The 22,289-nt window shown below is 39.9% G+C and overlaps 1 protein-coding gene and 1 long non-coding RNA gene across 11 annotated transcripts in view; one reads left to right on the top strand and one right to left on the bottom strand.

Annotated features, from left to right (window-relative positions):
• Nucleotides 1-22,289, bottom strand: part of RASSF8 (Ras association domain family member 8) — a 130,518-nt gene that overhangs the window by 96,374 nt on the left and 11,855 nt on the right. The gene's annotated exons all lie outside the window — the stretch shown is intronic.
• LOC129049086 (uncharacterized) lies at nucleotides 988-21,879 on the top strand. Of its 2 annotated transcripts, XR_008511866.2 has the most exons (4): nucleotides 988-1,274; nucleotides 11,975-12,129; nucleotides 12,778-13,056; nucleotides 21,231-21,879. It is a non-coding gene; the product is annotated as an uncharacterized LOC129049086 (long non-coding RNA). The 2 variants fall into 2 exon arrangements; XR_008511867.1 differs by lacking the exon at nucleotides 21,231-21,879 and having other exon boundaries at nucleotides 991-1,274; nucleotides 12,778-13,134.

Genomic DNA, 22,289 nt, shown 5'->3' with positions numbered 1-22,289 from the left:
CCAGGCCCACCTCCAGTGCCTCCCCTGAAGGCACCACGTGACATGCATGGCCTCACCCCACTTCAGTTTCCCTGCCTCTCCTTCAAGTTGGCATCCCAGGTGCAGGCCTTACCAAATTTTTGTGCTGGCCAAACTCCAACTCACTCTCCAAGACTCCACTCAAATATGATCTCATAACTCCCTGGAAACTCCCCTTATCAAAACTACTCACTCCAGGTATTCTCAAGTGGCTGACACTTAGTACTCACTGGTACTGTTCATCGAATCCTCACAACAACCCTGTGAGGCAGGTAATGTGTAATAAGGGAATAATTAGAAAAGAATCGAAAGGTTAAATAACTGGCCCAGGGTCATACAGCTAAACAGGAGAGGCAAGAACTGAACTCAAGCAAATTGACCTCAGAGTCCATGATCTTCAACAACTGTTTGAAATGTTTGCCTCTTCTTAAGGGCAGAGACACTTTGCACTGACACCTGCATTCACACTGCCTAGCACATAAGTGGTGCTCAATAAATGTCTGCTGAAGGCTTGATGAATTCAGAGGGTTTTACAGAATGGCAGCAGATTGTACAGTGGTTCTGAGTTTATCCTCAGTGAAAGTCCTGCTCACCTAAATGATTCCTTTTACCTAGATATAATACTCCTATTACCACATGTCTGCAAAACAGATATCTATTATACAAATATTTGAAATCACCATAAATCAATGAACACCAACATGTAATTATGGGGAAAAGGAGAGGATAAAAATTGGGGAAGCCCCACCAGTAATTATATTATTTTTGGTAAAACTTAAGGTGATTCAAACATTAATTGGACACTTATAAAAATGTGCTAAAGATTAAGCATTCTTTTATTTTGGTAGCTGGCCTCCACAACGGCCCCCAATGGTTTTCACACCCTTGTGTAGTCTTCTCCTACAATAAACAGAGGTAACCTGTACAGCCAACAGGATATTGTGGAATGATGTCATAAAGACATGGTAGCTTCCATCTTGCTCTCTCTGATCACTTGTCCTGATATAAGCCAGACATTCAAGCAGCCCTATGGAAAGGTCAACATGGTGATGAGCTGAGGCCTTCTGCCAACAACCAGCACTAATTTGTGAGGCATGTGAGTGAACCACCTTGGAAGTAGACTTTCCAGCCCCAATCAAACCTTCATGTAGACTATGTACAAAATGGACTGTCACCTAGGTTGCAACCTTATTAAAGATCCAGAATCAAAACCATTCACCCAAGCCATTCCTGGATCCCTGATCCAAAGAAACTAGGTGAGAGTTTAAAAAAAAAAAAAGTTAGGTCTCTAGGTATGGGGCAACTTGTTATGCAGTAATAAGTAATTTATTTAAATTAAATAGTTCACAGCAATGCAAATAGAAGTTATTGATGTTAACACAGTATCAGGTTATTGCTGATACTGAACAAAAGCAAAATAGAATGCTCAAGAATAACTCAAGAGCAAAATAAATTCCAGTTTCCAAGAGGCTCTGCCTTTTTTTTTTTAAACAACAGAAGAATGCAAACCCTTCATTTCCTTGTATATTTCTTTTAATGACAGCTGATTAATTGTTGGGTGTGTTCTCTTCCTCCAAACTAGGCCCACCAGGACACATAATCAATAGACAATATTGACATTTCTATTACTGTAAAAATGAAAAGAGTTTATTGCTCTGGTTATTTAAGTATTATAGATCAGATAAAAAGTCTAAAAGTTTTGGAGGAAACCAGCTACTCTCTACTCTGTGACTCCAAGATCCCCAAAATGTTTTTCTCTATGTGTGTGTGTGTGTGTGTGTGTGTATTTTTTTAAAGCACATTTCTTTTTATTGAAAAGAGAAAACCCATTTGAAATTCCAAATATTTAACTACAAATAAACTATGGTAGCACATTTTCATAAGTGATATCCCTGTGTATCCACAAAATAAACTATAAATACTACAGAATTCTAAACTACTCCTAAATTTTTGTTGTCTAATAAAAGAGTGGGAACATTCAAGGTGGTTTTTTCACCTTGTCATCAAAATACAAACACTTACATCTCCAAATATAATTCAGTTTTGCTAAAAGCAATACACAATGTTAGTAAGGAAGGTATCTTAGGTTTTACATAGTCCATGTGAAATGTTAATAAGATGACCACAGAAACAATAAGGTAGGTATTCTGTGGAAATAAATCCATTATGATGCTATTAAGCTATATTAGTTTGCAAAGCAGAGAGCAATGGTAATACCAAAATTAATTATTTATATAATAAACCTTTACCAAGCTCTTATCATATTTAAAATACTACAGGGATTACAAAGATGAAGATATGGGTTTCATTCCACTAACTACAGTATTTGTGAAATGTAACTAACGCCTAGTAACAATAGTATCAAATAAATGTTTGATAAACACCAAAGAGACTTGGAAAAAAGCTACAGCAGAGTTCATACAAGAGAAATCACTAATGGCTGGTGGATATCCAGGAAGCCTTCATGAAATAAGCCCCTTATGCTTATATATGGCTGTAATTTTTCTTACTTTTTTCACATTAATATATCAATATTCCCATTATACAGGCTATACAAAGTTGAAGTTAAGATTAGGTGACTTGATCAGGATGCAGTTCCTGTCTTTAAAAAGTAATAATAGGCACTGAACAAATAAGTCCCAGGCACCACTCTGCCAGTTCAGACACTGTTCACAACCTTGTCAAGGTCAGTCCTACAGTCTCCATTTTGTACATGAAGAAACTAAGATTTCAGATTTAGTACCTTCCCGGGTTCAGGTGGCTAGTAAACGGTGGAGCCCTGATTTGAACTCAGATGTACTTGATTTTAAAACTTCTGCCAGACTCTCATACTGGGTAAATTCACCTATCCCATGCTGCTCTTAGCAAATGTTCGTACTCTCTACCGTAATTCCTCCATCCCCATGACCCACCCCACCCTTGACCTAATAAACTGATCCATAAACCATAAGGAATTGAAATGCATCCTTGTTAGGCTTACGATTTGTTATTAAATGTTATGCAAGAAATCAGAAGAGTGGCAGAGGAGAAGGGATAAGACAAGAAAGAGATATGATCAATTGTTTTTTAAATAGCTAAGTAATCACTTTTGTTTAAACCAGTTTGGAAAACGAATTTCATCAACTTTAGTAGACAAGCTATAAGATGACTATTTGAATAAAGTCTTCTCCTGGATAACACTTCAATATTTCACACAACAGAGAGCTTTTTTCAGAAAACCAACTTCGGAGTTTTGATAAGTATTCATCATATTATTTAGGTGTCTTCTATTATTCCAATTTGAATCAGAAAGAAAGAGGGGGGTGGGGGGAAAGAAAGAAAGACACTGTTAAATGCCTATAGATTAAAAGACAAATATAAACCACATTAGTAGTAGAAACTGTGTTTCACTACAGAACACACATCAGAAAATGTGAAATCAGGACATACTAAAGGTTTCCATCAAGGAAGCCCCCAGAAAAGAACAAGTATGGCTGGGGGTGTGACCTACTGATTATGAGAAAACATATGGTTGGGCCTTAGTTTTAAGAGAAAACATTCTGACAGGCAGAAATGTTGGGAGAGAAAGAAACCTGAAGAAAAGACAAGTAGAATCATTCTGCAAAGGAGACATTGTAAATCTGTCTTTACTACCGCTTGGTAAGTACAAGGCTCTGTTGGAGGCACAGTGAGTTTGCAGAATTCTGGCAAGATAGGCATATCCCTCAGAGATGCTTTCTAAAATCAAGAAAAATTCAAAAAGCTAACTAGTTTTTAAGTTAAGTGAAGAAAATTACAAAGGTAATTAAACAGATGTTGTGAACCATCCTCCAGGAGACAGTTTCTCTAAACATACTATAGGAATTCTTGGGAGGTTTCCACACTGTTTTGTTACTTGTTTAGACCCATTTCCCTACCGTACCATGGAATCCCATCCCATTTCTTCTTTATGGTCCCACCACCTAGCACAGGATCTGGCAAACTCAATAAATGAGGACCAGAGGAAGGCCAGGAGGGGTTCCTGATAAAGCAGGAATTTCACATACTATTTCCTGAACTGGCAGTGCAGGTGGCTGATACAAATCTCTCTTCTTCTCCCCTACAAATGATTGTTTAGTCGTGAGGGAGAGGGCTGTTTTCTAAATGAAAGAAAATTTTTTTTATTAAATTGTGACTTTAAGTTCTATTTTTGTACGAACAGAAACAAGTCCGAAATAATGACTGCAGTCACCATTCCCCAATCACCCTGGAAATTTTTCTAAATACTACAGATTGCTCTAGTTAACCCCATCTTAGCTCATCAGATTTGATTATCCAGCTTATTGTGTGAATTAACCATCTGTTCAATAATAGGACTGCTACCAGACGAAAAGTTCCAAGATTGCTTTTAAAGACCTGACAGTTTTGAGTTGAAGGCTGTCTGCATGGATGTTTTATACTTTTTCCCATTTTGTTCCCTTTATGGTCTCAAAAAAACTTATTTTAAAAAGAGCCTACTAAAAAAGCAAGCTCAAATGCTAGGAAGGAATTCATTTTTAAAAAAATAACATTCATTTTGACCGGGCACGGTGGCTCACACCTGTAATCTCAGCACTTTGGGAGGCCGAGGCAGGCAGATCACGAGGTCAGGAGTTTGAGATCAGCCTGGCCAGCATGGTGAAACCTTGTCTCTACTAAAAGTACAAAAAAAAAAAAAAAAAATTAGCCAGGCATGGTAGTGCGTGCCTGTAGTCCCAGCTACTCAGGAGGCTGAGGCAGGAGAATCGCTTGAACCCAGGAGGCGGACGTTGCAGTGAGCCGAGATCGCGCCACTGCACTCCAGCCTGGGCGACAGAGTGATATTCCATCTCCAAAAAATAAATAAATAAATAATAAAAAATCAAAAATTAATTTCAAGCAACAATGACCTTCATTCTCTTTTTAAAGCAAGAGCTGGTAGAAATTTTTGGCACATATTTTAAAAGGCAAAAAGTATAGAAAGTGAATAATATTCTACAGTTGGATAGAAAAATGTATACAATGTGTTGGCATGTTCAAGTATGTTTTAAACAACTATTTAATTCCTAAATTGAGCTGTTGCATAATGTATGTTAATTCTGAATATTGTCCTTATTTCAGTTCAAAGAAAAGCATAAACAATAAAGCCACTTCAAGATGAAGAAAAAATTATCTTTAGGTTTAAACACCACTTAAACCAGGCACTTGTACAGATTATACTTTACCTGTTTCTGAAACCTTATCATTTCCTGCCTTGGTATGGAATTACAGCATCCCAGTTTTTGGCTCAATTTTGGTATACTCTCCTCTTGATGAAAGCTTATATTGGCTGTAATGCTGTGTTAATAACGTTCAATTTGGCTCCAGGCTAGTCAAAAAAATCTAAGAGGCATGACTGCATAGCTCACAAGATGTACTGTGGATTTTGGTCAGTTCATATCATGAACACTCACTGCCTAGCAACGGCTCCAAAAGTCAAGAGTTCAATCCTGGGCCAGGCGCGGTAGCTCATGCCTGTAATCCCAGCACTTTGGGAGGCCGAGGCAGGCGGATCACCTGAGGTTGGGAGTTTGAGACCAGCTTGACCAACATGGAGAAACCCTGTCTCTACTAAAAATACAAAATTAGCTGGGCATGGTGGCACATGCCTATAATCCCAGCTACTTGGGAGGCTGAGGCAGGAGAATCGCTTGAACCCAGGAGGCGAGGTTGTGGTGAGCTGAGATCGCGCCATTGCACTCCAGCCTGGGCGACAAGCGAAACTCCATTGCCAAAAAAAAAAAAAAAAAAAAAAGGTAGTTCAATCCTGCCCCAAGTTACAAAAAAAATGGTAGTAATACACAAGTGACAGTGTGTACGAATCCATAAGAGAGGAGAAGTGGATAAAGAAAGGAAATTAAAGCAAAGAGAAGAGGCAGCAAAAGAAGAGAGAGGCAGCAGTAAGTAGGAGCCTTGTCAGGGTTATGAGAAGCCAATGGCCACTGGAAAGAATAGGTGAGACTACAAGAAACACATGGAAGGAGTCAATGAATGTCTAGTCCCTACACAATTTAGAGGGAAACTGGGTTAAGAGGAGCAGCCGAAAGAGGTGCTCTAAGAAGAAGTAAGCTGCTCTTGCAGGGCTTGAAAGCTGGGATCAGCCTGCACATCATAGGCCTCAAAAGGGCACAGAGAACCTACAAGTCCTGATAGTCCAGTGGACCAAGATATGTGAGGTCATCCACCTTGTATGAAATTAAGGCTTCAAAGAGAAAACTGCCCTTCTCCTCTGTACATTCTAAAGGTAACACAGATAACAGCAAACATTCTAATCTTAGCTCTAATGTCATGTGAACTTGGGACAGTCATAACCTCCCTGAGCTTCAGTTTCCTCATCTGCAGAGCAAGCTCTTGGGAATAAGTACACCTGGTGTGTCTTTTAAAAACTGTCACTGGCAGGTTTCTATAGCCCTGTGAAGTGCAGGATCCTGGAGGAAGAAGATCTAATGAACGTAAATCAAGGCCACGCCTATCCTCTGGGTACATCTGAACCCAACTTGGGATGCTGGGAAACTCGACTGGATATAAAAATCTCACCCCTTTAAGACTGAGGACAGACTGCTACAGGGTCACAGAGACCAAGAGAATCACTTGCTACAAGCCAGCATAGAAAAAAACTTCACCGAACACTTCACTTTCATAGCCCTGTGTGCCAAGCCACTGTTTAAAGTACTTTGTGGATGTTAATTCATTTAATTATCTTAACAATCTCATGAAATAGGGGTTTTCCTCATTTTCTGATGATACAAGAGGCACAGGTAGTTAAAGAACATACGTCCCAGGTGTCCCTGCTAGTAAATGACAGTCCGCATACGAATCCAGCCCTGTCTGCTGCAATCTGTGCTCCTAACCACACCACACACTGCCTTTAGCCAGGACTCCACAGCCCTAGCACTGCACTGCTGAAAGCGTGCTCTCCTCCCTTTTCTCTCCCCCAAATATTAATTTTGGTGGCCCCTCCCTAAATTCCACATCTGTAAGATGGGGATAAGACCACTTCCTTCCCTATGAAGTGGAATATTTTTATGAGAAAACACCTAACGACACTTGGCACATTGCAGATCCTCGATAATTGCTGATTTACTCATTTACCTCAAGTAATTATTATCCAGACAAATGCTGCCATCTGCCTACCCGTCCTTGTTTACACAGAGCTAAGGCCCTGGCCAGACGAACTGGATCCCTGCACTGCCACAGACAGAAAACCATAGGATAGTCTCTGAAAGGCACCAAACTAAATTATCCTCATGTATGTCCCTTCGGTGGATACTACCTGAATCTAGTGATGCCTTCAGGAGCTGTGGACAGCAGAGGGTTTGTCTGATTCCAGCAATGAAAGATCCCTTGTTTGAGCTATAATTTGATATAATACAGTAACATGCCATAGGGTCTATAGTTACAGCATTAGATACCTCCCTCCCACACACACAAAAAAAACCTTTAGCAAACCATCAAACTACAGAACATTTGTGGAACTTCTTGGAACTCATTTCTGATCGGTGCAGCAAAAAGTGCAATATCCTGGGAGTTAACAAAAGGTTTGCATTAAGCACTAGCAGGCTGATCCAGGGAAGTCAAAACCACCAATAGTGAGAATGCGTGTGAATCTGCATCTGAAAAATGAAAGGCTCAAGACCAGGGTGGTGGTTTGTATCACCACCCTGGATGCTTTCCTCTGGACACATTTCAGTTTGTTAATGTCCATAAAATTTGGCACCCAAAACTAAAAACAACTTTCCAAAAATGGTCTGATCAGCATAAATGATTTATTGCCTGTGTTAATCCTGCCTTGACTTTTTAAAATTAATTTTACTAAATGTTGAACAGGCAAAAGAGTACTCATAAAATGAGTAAGGTATAAAGAATTAAAAGGAAACATTCATGCACTCACAATTTTAAGAAGAAAAAGTTACCTCTGAAGCTCCTTTTGTGACCCTTCTTAATCCACCCTCTTGTCCTCCACTAAAAGGTAACAACAATTCTCCTTAATTTTGTGTGTACCCTTGCCTTTTAAAAAATAGTTTAGTCTGGGTGCAGTGGCTCACACCTGTAATCCCAACACTTTGGGAGGCCAAGGTTGGCAGATCATGAGGTCAAGAGATCAATACCATCCTGGCCAACATGGTGAAACCCCGTATCTACTAAAAATACAAAAATTAGCTGGGCATGGTGGCATGCGCCTGTAGTACCAGCTACTCAGGAGGCTGAGGCCAGAGAATTGCTTGAACCCGGGAGGAAGAGGTTGCAGTGAGCCGAGATCGTGCCACTGTACTGCAGCCTGGGTGACAGAGCAGAACTCCGTCTCACACCTGTAATCCCACCACTTTGAAAGGCTGAAGCAGGAGGATGGCTCGAGCCCAGGGGTTTGAGATCAGTCTGGGCAACATAACAAGACCCTATCTCTACAAAAGAACTAAAAAAAAAAAAAAAAAAAAAAAAAAAGCTAGGTGTAGCAGTGCACATCTGTAGTCCCAGCTACTGAGGAGGCTGAGGCAGGAGGATTGCTCGAGTCCAAGAGTTAGAGGGTGCAGTGAGCTATAATCATGCGACTGCACTCCAGCCTTGGTGACTGGGCCAGACCCTATCTCCAGAAATAAATAAATAAATACATGCTTGTATCCTTAAACAATATACTACTTAAGTTTTGTCCAAATTTCTGAAGCTCATATGAGTGGAATCATACTACATAAAATCTTTCAGAACTTTTTTCTGTTGTTGATGCACGAACTGGTAGTTCATTCATTTTCAAAGGTATAGAAAGGGCTGTCAATAGGCTGGCACACATGGGTATGGGCTGAGGCTTGCTGTTTATGGGCAGCAGCCACACTGACTGCATGGTGTCTACACTGTACTGGTTGTTCATTATTTTTAGTATCACCCCTGTCCTACAGTAATCCACTGTACAGATTAAAAAATGCCTTATGCTTTCTGCAATCCATGTTTTTTCTCCAGTATTTTTGTTTGTTTGTTTTTTCTTTTTTTGGTACCACACAAAGTGCTCTGAACTATGCTGGACATGTGCTGGGTTGTAGGGTATACACATATTCAATTTTATTAAAATCAGTTTTCTTTGAAACTATGGTTGTAACCCATTGCAGTTTACAAAATTTCCTGGGTTGGTCCCAACATTTTTAATGAAAAAGAATAAATGAGAAAAGCAAAATAGTAGAGAACACTACCTTTAGTAGAGAACTGATAAGATCAGTTTCTAGATACTTTGGCTTAAATCATACACATGTATCATATGCATACGCATGTGCCAGTAAGTGAATTTCTTTCTGTGAGTCACAGTCAAAAAGCTCAGAACTGTCTTCCAGTTGCTTAATTCTTGCTCTGGCTATGTCTAATTTGCCATTAAACCTATTTGCTGATTTTTAAATTCCAATTATACGTTTATTTCTCAAAGAACTATTTAGTTTTTTTCAGATTTTTTTGTCATTTTTATATTCACTTGCAATTTACTCACATTGTTAACCTTTCCATTTCTTTAAAAGTTATTTTACATTCTTTCTGACAACTATAATATCTGAGATTATTACATACCTAATTCTGTTATCTACTATTTTGGCTGGTTCTATCAATGATGCCTTGTTTACTTTGTTTTGTGATTCTTGACTGTCATTAAAATTTCTTAAAACTTTTTGAACTCTTCAAGGCTTGCCCTGAAGAAAGATTCCTCCAAAAAGGACCTGCACTAGCTTCTGCCTTGTGCTACTATAGTGGAACCACTCTACAACTATATAATTTGCCTTTTCTTTGGACCACCTATAGGTCTAAATTAGAACTGAAAACCTCCATGAATGCTGATTATTATTGGTTATAAAATATTAGGCAGTTTTTCTGAGATTTTCTGCGGACTGGGAGGTGGTCAAAGGAAAAGTTACATTTCTAGTTCTACAATACACTATGAAAGTAGTCTTTAGGGGTCCCAGCTCTATGTGGAGACATTGTCTACTAAACTTCTTTCCCCAAAGCAGGCTCTGGGCTTTGTCTCTTGTCTCCAGTGCAACAAGGGACCAAGAAAATTCAAGCTCAACTGGACTCAGCAAGTGCTCTCTAACCAGGTGTTCCCCTTATCTCTCTGATTTCTTGCTTTCACTTTCAGGCCAATGTTTGGTCTTTTATTTTCATGTTTTCTTGCCATTTAGGGATATATCTTACATAATTTATCCAGCATTTTTATTTATATTCACTTTTACTAGAGGAGTAATTCAGAGTAGTCTCATATGCCATCAGAAACCAAAGTACACTGACATTCTAAACAGCCATTATACTGAGCTTCTGTTCAACTAAAACCATTATGTCTTTTTCATATGAACTATGTTGTTTGCTTATTCCTGCACTTGCATAACTACTATTTGTAATCTAAATGCAGAAATTCATATTCTGACCTATTCAACTTAGTCTATATTTCAGTCATTGTTTTAAGCTATTAAAGAATTCTCAATCTCTCATTTAAAAATATTATTTACAACTTCAAACTTTTTCATTCACAAACTTGATTAACATGCCTTCTATATTTTATTCTAAGTTGAAAAAGACGTGGAACACTGTTATCATTCAGCTTATAAATCACTTTAAGTTTCTAAAAAAAAAAAAAAGAGGATCCACCTGCAAAGTGGTACCCAGTACCTTCGATTTCATACCCCAAAAATGTTTGTCTGAAAACGTGCTTTTTAAAAATTCATGTTATATTATCTCTACTTCAGTATCATTTAAGGACGATTATTAAGAAACATATCCTTGAAACAGGGATTGCTATGACTCCCTCACACACCACAAATTAAATTTGATATAGACCTAAGAGTAGGTTAAAGTTAACAGGGAGGATGGCTTTGAACGCTGTAATACAGAAATAATCGATCATGCTTTCGATAGTGCTGACAAGTTAAAGCCCTGACAGCAACAGTAAAGATCACTCAGGGAAGGCTGAGAGTCATTCTAAGGTTTAGCCTTTGCTTTGGTGATTAATTTTACAAGAAACAGCAAGGTCATTCAGCATACCTGCCTCACTCCACCTCTATGAGAAAGGGACCAGCAACTAAAAATCATATTAACATTATGTAGGGTGACCATACAATTTATCAGTGCATGGTAAATGCATCTGATAGCAATAACTTAAGCGTACCCTGGGAATAACCCTGTATGGCAGAAGCAACTGAATATTCCAAGTTAGGGAATCCTGGAGTTGCCAACCAGGAGATTCGTTCTTTGTCTATGAGGAACATCAGAACCCCCAACCGCACAACCTCTGAGGTCTGGTGGAATGCAGGCCAGACAGAGGATCATGGCCCTTAGTTTTGGGTTGAGAGAAGGTTACCATATGGAGACTGTTGAGCAGGCGGACACTAAGTGAAAATGCTATATAAACTGCATGCTTTTGGGGCTGGTTCTCCTGCCCAGCCCACTGCCACTAGACTCTCTTCCCTGGATATAGGCCCCCAATAAAACCCCACGTCATCTCGTTCCCTGGCTCTGGGTCCCTTCTTTGGCCTCAGGAACCTGGTACCATCCCTGGTGGAGTCAAAGGGGTTCAACACAACAATCGTCCAGGATGAAAGGTCCTGTTATTATGCCAGAACAACAGGAGTGAGCCAGGACCAATCCAGCAAACCAGGACGCATCCCACCCTGATCATACACTTCCCTCTTTTAATAAAGCAACTGCCTCAGTATCTCCTTATACTGCCCATAAAAAGTACCCACCCATTGCCTATTTTCTACTGGACAACATCCATAGTTTTAGGATAATATGCTAATAATGCCCCTCAATCCCCCAAAATATGTTTTGTTAAAGGAGACAGGATGATATACTTTTTCTTAAGAGGAAAGTGTTTAAGAAACTTATCTAAAACAATTCACTGAATTGAAATATCTCATTACATGAATTTTTTTTAATTAAAGTGATTTTTAAATTATTCTTGCAATGACTCTCTCAACAGCCTTTCTGATATCCACATCCCTTCTATGGCTTCACCTGCTCATAGCTGGCTGAAATCCCTTCTCATAGAACTCAGAACTTAGTACTACCCCCACCCCACTCCCACCAGCTAACAGGAAGATACTGATACAACTGTAAAGCACAAATCTAGCTTCCGTAAGTGTTTTGTTTGGCCAACATAGTGTTTTGATGCTTTTAAAAAATGGAAATCATCCCCAAAAATCTCAATGCCGGAAAAAAATCATACCGTTTGGAAGACGCAGTCTCTGGAAGTCCAGTGTTTGGTGAAGGCACAGAAATGATTACGGAGGAAGGGTCTTTCCTACCCCATGCAGAAAACATAGCAGTTACTGCATTTACTCTTTAACCTCTTTTTAAAATTAAAGATAATGACCATTTTGTTGTATATATGGCATTTATCTTAGAATAGATTATGGAAAGAGTCATATTACCCAACTCTAAAGTAAATATACAATCAAATTATGAGTATTACAGTATAATGGCCCACCTAGCCAAAGAACAACAACAGAAAGTTCTCGTTTGTGGGTTAAGTACCCTATTAAGATAAACCCACTGGAGACTTTTAAAGACAAGGTATATTTGCTTAAATTGGTTTTTAACCATGGAGGTCGGTACTTAGAAAACCTGATGAAAACAGAAGGAAGTAGCCCTTAAGGATAGGAGCTAGCTTCTCATGCCAAAATTTTCATAACTACCACTCTGAATTTTGTCACTGTGAACCTCTATTTAAAGGTCACCTTTTCCGAGAAACCTTTCCTGATGCCTCCCTTCCTCTTTCAACAGTAAAAGCTGGCAGCTGCCTTCCCTACCTGCTACATCCTTCACCGGCTCCAGCAACTGAAACACTCCCTGTGCTGCTGATCCAGCTCCCCTACTGCACTAGTAAAAATTGCTCGAGGGTATTGTCTCTGTTTCCCCATCACTTGCACAGCACCAACAGGAACATGGGTGCTCAACCTCTCTCCTCTACAGTGAAGCATCAGCACGGAATGGTAGTTAAAACCGACAGTGGTAGAGCTGCCCTTGGCCTCGAATCCTAGCTCTGCCCCACTTCCTACCTATGTGAGTTTGGGCAAATTATTCTGTCTCAGTTTTTGCAGAAGTAAAATGGGGAATAAAAAAGCACAGACTTTCATAGGGTTATTGTGAGATTTAAATGAGTTAATACATGTAAAGTGCTTGGGACCTAGCACATCACACTCAAATACAGATTATAAATTATCCTTTTTTTTTTTTAAGTCTCCAATTCTTCACAATCCTCAACTCAGTGCTAACCTCACTGTTCAGAAAATCCTCAATGATTTCCTCGTTGCCAAAAGTCAAGCCCTTATCTACATGATTTCCATCTCAGCTTTGATACTGCTGGCCAACTCCTTGTTCTTGAGGCTCTTTTCCCCTTTGTTTCTAGGGAGGGCACTGATCTCATTTTCTCTCTCTTCTTAGAGCTCCCTGCCACTTGATTCTCTCTTTATACTGCCTGGTGCAGGACAAGCTTATCTACTAGTTGGTCTTCAACCACCAACGTGTCCAGTCTGTCTTAGGACTGATCATGTCGAATAAGTGATTGGAAGAATGATTGGGCTATATCGCTATTTCCAGCCCAAGCTTCTTTTTGAGCTTCTAATCTTTATTTCTTACTGTCTTCTAGGTAATATCCATCTAGAAGTGAACATACTACCGTATCTTTTTCTACTCCCTCAAATGTGCTACACTTAACTAGCATGAGGTACTGTGACTTCTTTCTCTCTCCAGATCTGGTATCCTATTAGCTATTAAATCCTACCTATTCTAACATCCAATAGTGGGCAAGAAACATCCTCTCTTCTCTATTACCATAATGAAATCCTTTCATTAAGGTTTTCATGCTCTCATTTTTATTACTGTGCTACCTTCTGGTCTCTCAGCTTCCAGTGCTGCTGGAGAGACAGGGAAATAGGCACCTCATAAATAATGCCACCAGAATGACCAGCCTATAATGATCTGATCCCATCTTGCCCCTAGTTAAAAAAAAAAAAAATTAACCTACATGTACACATTTGAATATCTATTTACTAGCATATATTTAATGAGTGCCTCTCATGCTGAATAAAGCCCTGAGTCCCAAAGAGTTCTAATAAGAAACTGCTCCTGCCTCTAAGGACCTAGTTTGGCAAAAACTATTTTGTTGCTTACAAGGTGCACAAGCGCATGCTTCTGTCTAAAATCTAAAACACTCTGGACTGGAAATGAGATAAGCAATACTTATTATTAACATATTTATATGTAGTACATATATAATTAACACAATATCAAAAATTAATAAAGATAGGAATGAGGGAATGTGGAGGTTTGTGACTGCCACTGCAGGTGCTCTTCTTAGACGCAGCTGGCCAGTCTCACTTCCAGAATATATAAGGGTGTTATATTTAGGCCCAGTCCTAGTCATTTAGGTGCTTAAAAATAACTTGATTTGACCTGAATTAAACAGTGTTCCAGATCGGCTTTCTGCATCAGAATCTCAGAAGCTTCTACATACTCAGCTAGAATGTACTGTATGGTTTTTTAAAAAATTGTGTTAGAAGAGTTCATCTTTGTTTCCACAACAGGCCTGAACCCACTGTCATTAATAAAACGCCATCAAAGTGCATTCGCTCAGCACAGATAAGCAAGTGGGTAGAAGGGCCAGGCCAAGGAGTGACCCTCTCAGCAATAGGCAGCCACTGAGGATTTGAACAGAGGAGTGTCACAAGCCCTATGCCCCATTTTACCACTAACTATGATTTTCCACTTCTACTCTTCAGTGACTGCTCTTTTGAAAGATGGTACAATGACCTCCCAAGTGTCTCTCAGTGTCAATACCACCTGTCACTAGGAATTCCACAGACTGTTTGGTGTCAGTGGTCCTTAATGATAAAAACTAGTATCTTTGCCCTTACTGTAGCTGCCTCACAACCGTGTTGTTCTCAATGGTAATTTTTAAAAGGCCAACTTGGTAACTGTTGGCAAAATCAAGTATTCTTGTAAAGCAAGATTCTCTTTTTTTTTTTTTTTTTTTGCCTTACAAATACTTTAACTTGTATACTAAAGTTGGCAAATCATATTGCCAACTAAATTCACTAAATTAGTTACACTTAACTCTGTTAGCTTGCTGAATATCTGAAAAATGGAAAACAATTTTCCTGTTAAATACATGAGGTCAAGAACACGAACTGCAATGATCTGGGTTATTTCCAGAAAAAAAAATCAAAATAATCATATAAATGAAAGAGACTTAGTAGGAAGTTGGGTTGTTCCTTAAATAGAAGAAAAATGAGTAAGATGGTTATGGGCAAACTACCATACTAAGCCAGTTAGTTTCTCTCTGTGTAATGGTCACGGTTATAGCCCATAATCTCAGCCATTTCAAAACACTTAAGTCACAGCCCAACAAGGATGAATCCATGCAAACTTCTCAGTGATGCCATAATGACGTGGCTGGCGTGCATTCACTGGTAGTAAGTCAGAATCAGTCAGGTAGAAGGCTGTGGTGTAATGACTTAATGGAAGGAAGCCTGAAACAAACAGGGTCATAATGACAATGTTGCTAATCTCATCTGCAGCTATTCGCTTAGGCTTTCTGAGCTTAATTTTCCTACCTATAAATTGCCAGACCTGATTATTTCCAATGACTGTTAATAATCAAATTAGATAATGGACACAAAAGTGGCTGAAAGACTAAATTGGGCTCTGCAAAAATCTAAGGTGAGGAGAACCAACAATGAGGGAATAAACTGTGGACCAGGGAAACACCTTAAAATTATAGGCTAAATTCACAACTTTCGTGCAAAACCAGGAGAGTCCCAAGTATGTGGTGTTAGGCTTTGGGAGTAACACACTGGGCTTGTTCTTAATGCAGCAGGGCGAAGAGAGGCTGGAGAAAGTCATGTCACCGGTAGAGGGTCGTGACTGCAAGTTGTCCAGGTTCTTGGCATTTTGAAAAAAGAGTTGGACAAAACGCCCAGCAAAGCAAAGAAAGAATAAAGCACAAAAGAATGAAGGCATGGATTTACTGGAAACGAAAGTACACTCCACAGTGTGGGAGCAGACCCAAGCAGCGGCTCAATGGCCCAGATACAGAATCTTCTTGGGTCCAAACATCCACTAGAAGTTTCCCATTGGCCACTTCAGGCTCACCTCATGTAACCGAAGTGGTAGCCCACAATCAGTCTGATTGGTTGGAGAAAGCAGCCAACCAGAGGCTGAAGTGAAGTTACAAATGTCACACGCAAAAGAAAAAGCAACCAATCAGAGGCTAGGGTGAAGTTACAAAGTTATACTTCTGTGCAAACCAAGAATCTGCTGGTGGGGACAGCAACCATTCTGAGGCTGGAATGAAGTTACAAAGTTGCAAATGAAGACTCCACCTGCACTCAGTATGATTTGTTGCAGACAGCCAATTTCCCATCCTCCAGACAGAAAAGGTCAAAGGGAGTAGCCTCTGGTCCTCTTGTTACTTAAGGGAGGGCTACAGTTTTCCTTTCAATTTAGTTCTAGGAAGTCGGTGTGATGGGTTTTCCTTTCAATTTAGTCCTAGGAAGTCGGTGTGATGGGTTTTCCTTTCAATTTAGTTCTAGGAAGTTGGCATGAAACAGCCTTAGGTTCCCTGCCTCCAGACCCTATTCTCCTGCCTCACTGGCAGCCTGGGTAAGGAGAGGAGACCAGGAGACCTGTTCATAAAAGCCTACTGGCTTGGAATAAGGTCCAAAATTTCTCGGTGCAGCATGTAAGACCCTCTACACCTGGTCCCAATCACATTATGGGCCCCATTTCTGTCTAGTCTCATCCTATGCTGAGTGAGTCTAGACACTGTGCTGCTTCCCAAAGGTACTCTGCACATCCATGCTCCAGGATCAGCCACCACCACAGTGTTCTGGCTGTGGTGGCCTCTCCCTAGGACACCCCATCACCTCTCATCCACCTTTGTGCCACTGTCCCCAGGTATTATTTCTTCTGGTCCTTTGGTCCTTGATCAGTGTGTACTACCTTCTAAATAGCTTTCTCTGTTTCTCCTCTTTCCTTTGCATTTATCTCTATTTCTAAAATAAGTCTTCTTAAAGTTCAACTTTTGCTTTGCTAGATTGCAAGCTTTTTAAAAGGCAGAGGCCATTTCTTATCTTTGTAACATCAACCACTACAAGTATTGTTCCTTTGACTTAATTCACATAAATCTTTGTAGAGTGAATATCAACACAGCAATCTCAATACACTACACTGGAAGACACTGAGCAGTATGCTGAACCCAGGTTATTCTAAAGCAATCCCAACATTCTCTAATCTAAAATCTGAATATGTCAAAATCTTAATTCAGGACAAAGACCGGAAAAGCTGCTTCTCATAACCAAGCTTGCTACCAACTGAAAGCTAAACAAACTCTAGTACAGCATGAAAATCCTTTACCCTGGTGGGGTGGGTAATTATTCCTAACCTCAGCTCCAGCCACTCCCCCAGCCCACTGTACACATCTAACTTTAATGATATTGAGACTATTTGTTCTCCGGCAGACCACATTCTCCCTTATATCCTGTGCCTTTGGACCTGTTGTCCTGTTTGTATGGAGTGTCCTCCCAGAAAAAATGCCTTTCATTCTCAAGTCTTAGCTCAAACTGAACTTTCCTCTTTAACATTCCCTGATTTCCTCAGGTGGACTTAGGAAGATCTTTCCAGAAGCACTCACTCCCAACCCCACCCTGGGAACCCACATCTCTATTTTATCCATTATCACACTTCACAAATTGTTTAAAGGCCCCTCTTTTAACAAAGTGTCTCAAAGATAAGATTGGTTCTTATTGTTTTTGCATAGCCAGCTTGCAAACACTTCACAGATACTGAATGAATGAATCAGTGATGAATAAAGGCACCACCCAATCTACCGACATCGAGTATCTACCAATAGCTACCCTATCCACGCTGCATTCAGGGTTGAGTGCTCACTGGTCAATATGTCTGGAAGAGGCAGACAAACTCAGAGTGCAGCCCCAACAGTTTTCACATACCTGAGCAATATTCCCATAGAAACAATACTACCATCAATGTATAGGTTTGCAAGCTGGTACATCAAGCCCTGTTCAATTTGAAAAATCTAAAATAGTTAAAGCTGTATTGAGGAAAATTAAGATTTCTACTTATTCAGATTCTACATTAGGAAATGCTGGGATTGCTTTAGAACTAACTTGGGCTTAGAGTATTGCTCTGTGTCTGCCAGTACAGTGCTATGGCTAAAAAAAAAAAAAAAAAAAAAAAAAAAGGTATTTTAGTAAAAGTCCCTGTCTGTTTTGTAGACTCTCATGGACTAAACAAAAAATCTAGCCATCCCTTGTAGGGTAAATACCTTTGGAAAAACATGCTCCAATTCACTGTGGACTTCCACATTGCTCACATTTAAAATCAGAGGTTTCCTTTAAACAGAATCTCCATTCTCTTTGCAGATTAGCTGTGGCACTTCTCGCGTGTTGGCTGGGCTTTCCACCTCCCTCCCTCTTCTTTCTTTCACCTCCTCCACTTGTATGATCAGGAAAAATCAGTTTAATATTAGCCAAAATAAAACAATAATAAATAAATCTTCTAGGGGAAAAAATTACACTCCATTTACATTGCTCCAATCTCAGTGGGGGCCTCAACACTGCTGAGCCCCGCTGCTTTCTCCCTGGACCACCGAGCTCACTGAGACCTTAGCCACCACTTGCCCCAAACTTCTCTGTTTTGCTCAAACTGCAACCTCAAAGCCATCTGTTTTCACTTCCTAATAACACCCTTCTCTCATCCCTCACTTCATAGAGAAATTTACGGCAGCTGGACACGGGTTCTTACTCCATTTGGGCTGCTTTAACAAAATACTATAAACCGGGTAGCTTCCCAATAACAGAAACTTGTATTTCTCACAGTTCTGGAGACTGGAAAGTCCATGATTATGGCACCAGTGGATCAGGTGTCTGGCAAGGGCCCACTTTTTGGTTCATGGATGGCACCTTCTCGCTGTGTCCTCACATGGTAGAAGGGAACAGATAGTTCTCTTTTATAAGGGCACTAATCCCATTCATGAAAGCTCTACCTCCACGAGCTAATCACCTTCCAAAGGCCCCACCTCCAAATGCCATCACCTTGGAGGTTAGGATGTCAACATATGGACTTGAGGGAGACACAAACATTTAGACCATAGCAGGCTCCCTCTCTAATTTTTAAATGAAGGACCTCACTGTCTGGCAGTCTGTCTCACAAACTCAGTATCTCAAGTTAAGCCTCATGGTCAGTTTATAAGGAAGATACCATCACATCCAGCTGACAGATGGATGATGAGCAAACTGAGGATCAAAGGGATTAAATGATCTGTCCACAGTCCCATGACTACTAAGTGACAAACAGAACCTGGTTATCCTAACCCTCAGTTCACACTGCATGCACCACATCTGTTTCAGTACAGTGCCAATTTATCTTCTTAATTCCCCTTCATATGTCCCACAATCTAGCCAAACTGGCCAAATGAACCTACCCAAGCATTTTAACAAATAAACTAGCCTTTGCTTCTTAAAAAAAAAAAAAAAAAAAAAAAATCGATCTTTTTATGATTACAGAATATTTGCTTATTCTGGGGAGACTGAGGAGGGAGGGTCACTTGAACCCAGGAGTTCAAGCATGCAGTGGGCTATGATCTTGCCAACGCACTCCAGCCTGGGCAACAGAGTGAGACCTTGTCTCAAAAAAAAAAAAAAAAGTCATCCATAAAAAACAAAAAGAATGAACAAGCTACAGTTATACGCAATATGAATGAATCACACAGCCTTGGGTGCCAGAAACCAAGACACCAAAGAGTACATGCTGTATGATTTCATTTATACAAGAAAAAAAAAAAACAGTCAAAACTATGAGATGCCATTAGAAGTGAGGAACACAGGGCCTATGGAGATGCTGATAATGCTGTATTCTTGATCTGTGCACTTGATGCATGGATTTGTTCAGTGTATGAAAATTCGATAAACTGCATATGCATGTGCATATACATGTACACACAGACATAACTTATTTGAAGTCAAAAAATAATGTTAATATTTTGGTATGTCTTCATTCTGGTGTTTTTTCCTTTTGGTATTACTGTTTCAAAAAAATACAAAAATTCTTATCACCTTGTGTGTATAATTTTGTATTCTGTCATTTTAACCTTATAAAAAAGTAAAGGATTTACCCAAAGTACTGTAAATTCTTCATAAATACTTTTAATGGCTGTGTAACAGTCCATCTGGAGCCTGTACCATAATTTACTTAACCAGTACCCTGATATCAACCATTAGATGTTTCTAATGTTTATTATTATAAATACTGCTGGAGTAAATGCCCTTACTCTTTTAGTTTTTTAGCCACTCTCTCCTCTTACTCAGCTTTATATATTTATAATATTACATATTATAGCTTATATAATATTTATGTACTTACTGTATCCTCAATGGTTGGTAATAAACTTCCCCAAATCAAAGGCCACTTCATTCTTCCTCATAACCTTATGTCAGTCTCCTGAATATGGTCAGCACTTACTATTTGTTGAAGTGTTTTCAGAAGCCAAGTAAAACTCCCACTCCTATTAATCTAGATTTCAGTATCACCTAAGTCATCCATGTAATATGAATGATTAAGTCAGTTATACTTCAAATTATTCGTTTGGTCTTCACACTTAGTGTCTACCGGCAGTTTGGCATGGTCCTGCTTTAGGGTATAAATTCACTCAATGACTAGCTGTGCTGGGCCCAAGGATCCAGTGGGAATCAGTAAGAGTCAGACAAGTGCCTGCCATTAAAGAGCTTACAGTCAGTGGGTAACTAAATATGGATCCTGCTTTCCAGGAGACCCAAAGTCTAGCAGGGAAAGCAATACTAAACCAATCTGGACTTCTCACTCTCGTGATTGAAATCACAAGTGCTCAGATGGCAACAAATACCAGTTCCAGAGCCAAACTCTGAAAACTTCTCCTGGATGGTTACCTTCATGTTTGTTAGTCTGTGGATGAATGTGTCGCTGTATCTACAATACATTTTGAAGTGTTTTACAAACATTACCAATGCCATTGCATCTGCCAATGCAAAAGCACAGTACATTTTTTAAGTGCTAATAAAAAGAGACACACACCATAACAGAAAGAAAAAGAAAGCTCATTGGAAACAGTTGAGAGTGGTGAAAAAATATTTTTCTTCTTCTTTTTTTTTTCTTTTTTTTCCACATGAAATGAAAACTAGGAAGACTCCTGGAGGGCAAAGGACGAAGTATAAGCATTAATGACCGACCAGAACACAGAAGAGAGATCATCAGAAGTTTTTCCATTCTGAACGTGCAACAGGATGATCAGTGCCAAAGGTGGGAACTTGGCCCAATGTTAGTTCAGGAGGCCAAAAAATTGTTCCACAACAGAAAGGCTGTGCATAACCAAGGCTCCTTACAATTCAAGAGGTAAGGAGTGAACTTGGAGATCAAGGGCTACTGAGGGGCTCCCCAGAGCCCCACAAAAATCATTAAGAAACCATGTGCTTCCAGTTTTTTAATGCAGACAAAGCTGCTCCATTTTAGAAAAAGATAACCCTAGAACATCCAGCAGCAAGGACATAATCAGTTATAATGCTTGAAAGAACCAACTTGCATTCCTTGAACTGCATCAAGGGCTACAAGCTTAAAGACCCCTTAGTCACTTGAAACTCGTGAAGAAACAAGCTTAAGAAGAGCCTCTCAGAAGCTTAGTTGTTTAAAGTAGAGGGCTTCCAAAATTACAGCAAAGGAATAAGAACTATGTATGCATATGATATAGAAGGAAGGCACGATCACCTCCTAAGGGAGTGAGATCCTCCTTCAGGAGAAAGGGACAGCCAGGTTGGTTTTAGTGCCATCAAGTGTTCTGGCAGGCAAAAAAGAGGATGAACCATTTCTTCATGTCATCAAATAGCATGTTCAGATGTTTCAGCATCAATGCATGGGAAGTTTTATTAACGTAGTCCTGTTGGCACCTGGTGCCCAGTGCCTGAGAACAGTCAAGGGATGGGAGGGCAGACAAGCAGTAAGGCAGGACAGTCATCTGACCAGCCCAAGGTGTGAGACCAGAGCTAGATGTCCGAGGTCCTGTGTATCGTAACAGAGTCTGAACTCAATCCTGTGGGCACTGGGGTTGGGCTTTTAGCAGGTCAGTGACACAGTGAGATTTCTGTGTCCAAAAGCTCATCCGGCAACATGGAGGATGGGTTTCAGGCGGGGAGACCAGTTAAGAGGAAACAATCTAAATGAGAGATGATAAATTAGCGTAGTGAATG

Source organism: Pongo abelii, chromosome 10, assembly GCF_028885655.2.
Source record: "Pongo abelii isolate AG06213 chromosome 10, NHGRI_mPonAbe1-v2.0_pri, whole genome shotgun sequence".
In the NCBI taxonomy this organism is placed as follows: Eukaryota; Metazoa; Chordata; class Mammalia; order Primates; family Hominidae; genus Pongo; species Pongo abelii.
Note: the sequence above shows the minus strand (reverse complement) of the source record. Positions and strands in the feature narration are given on the sequence as shown.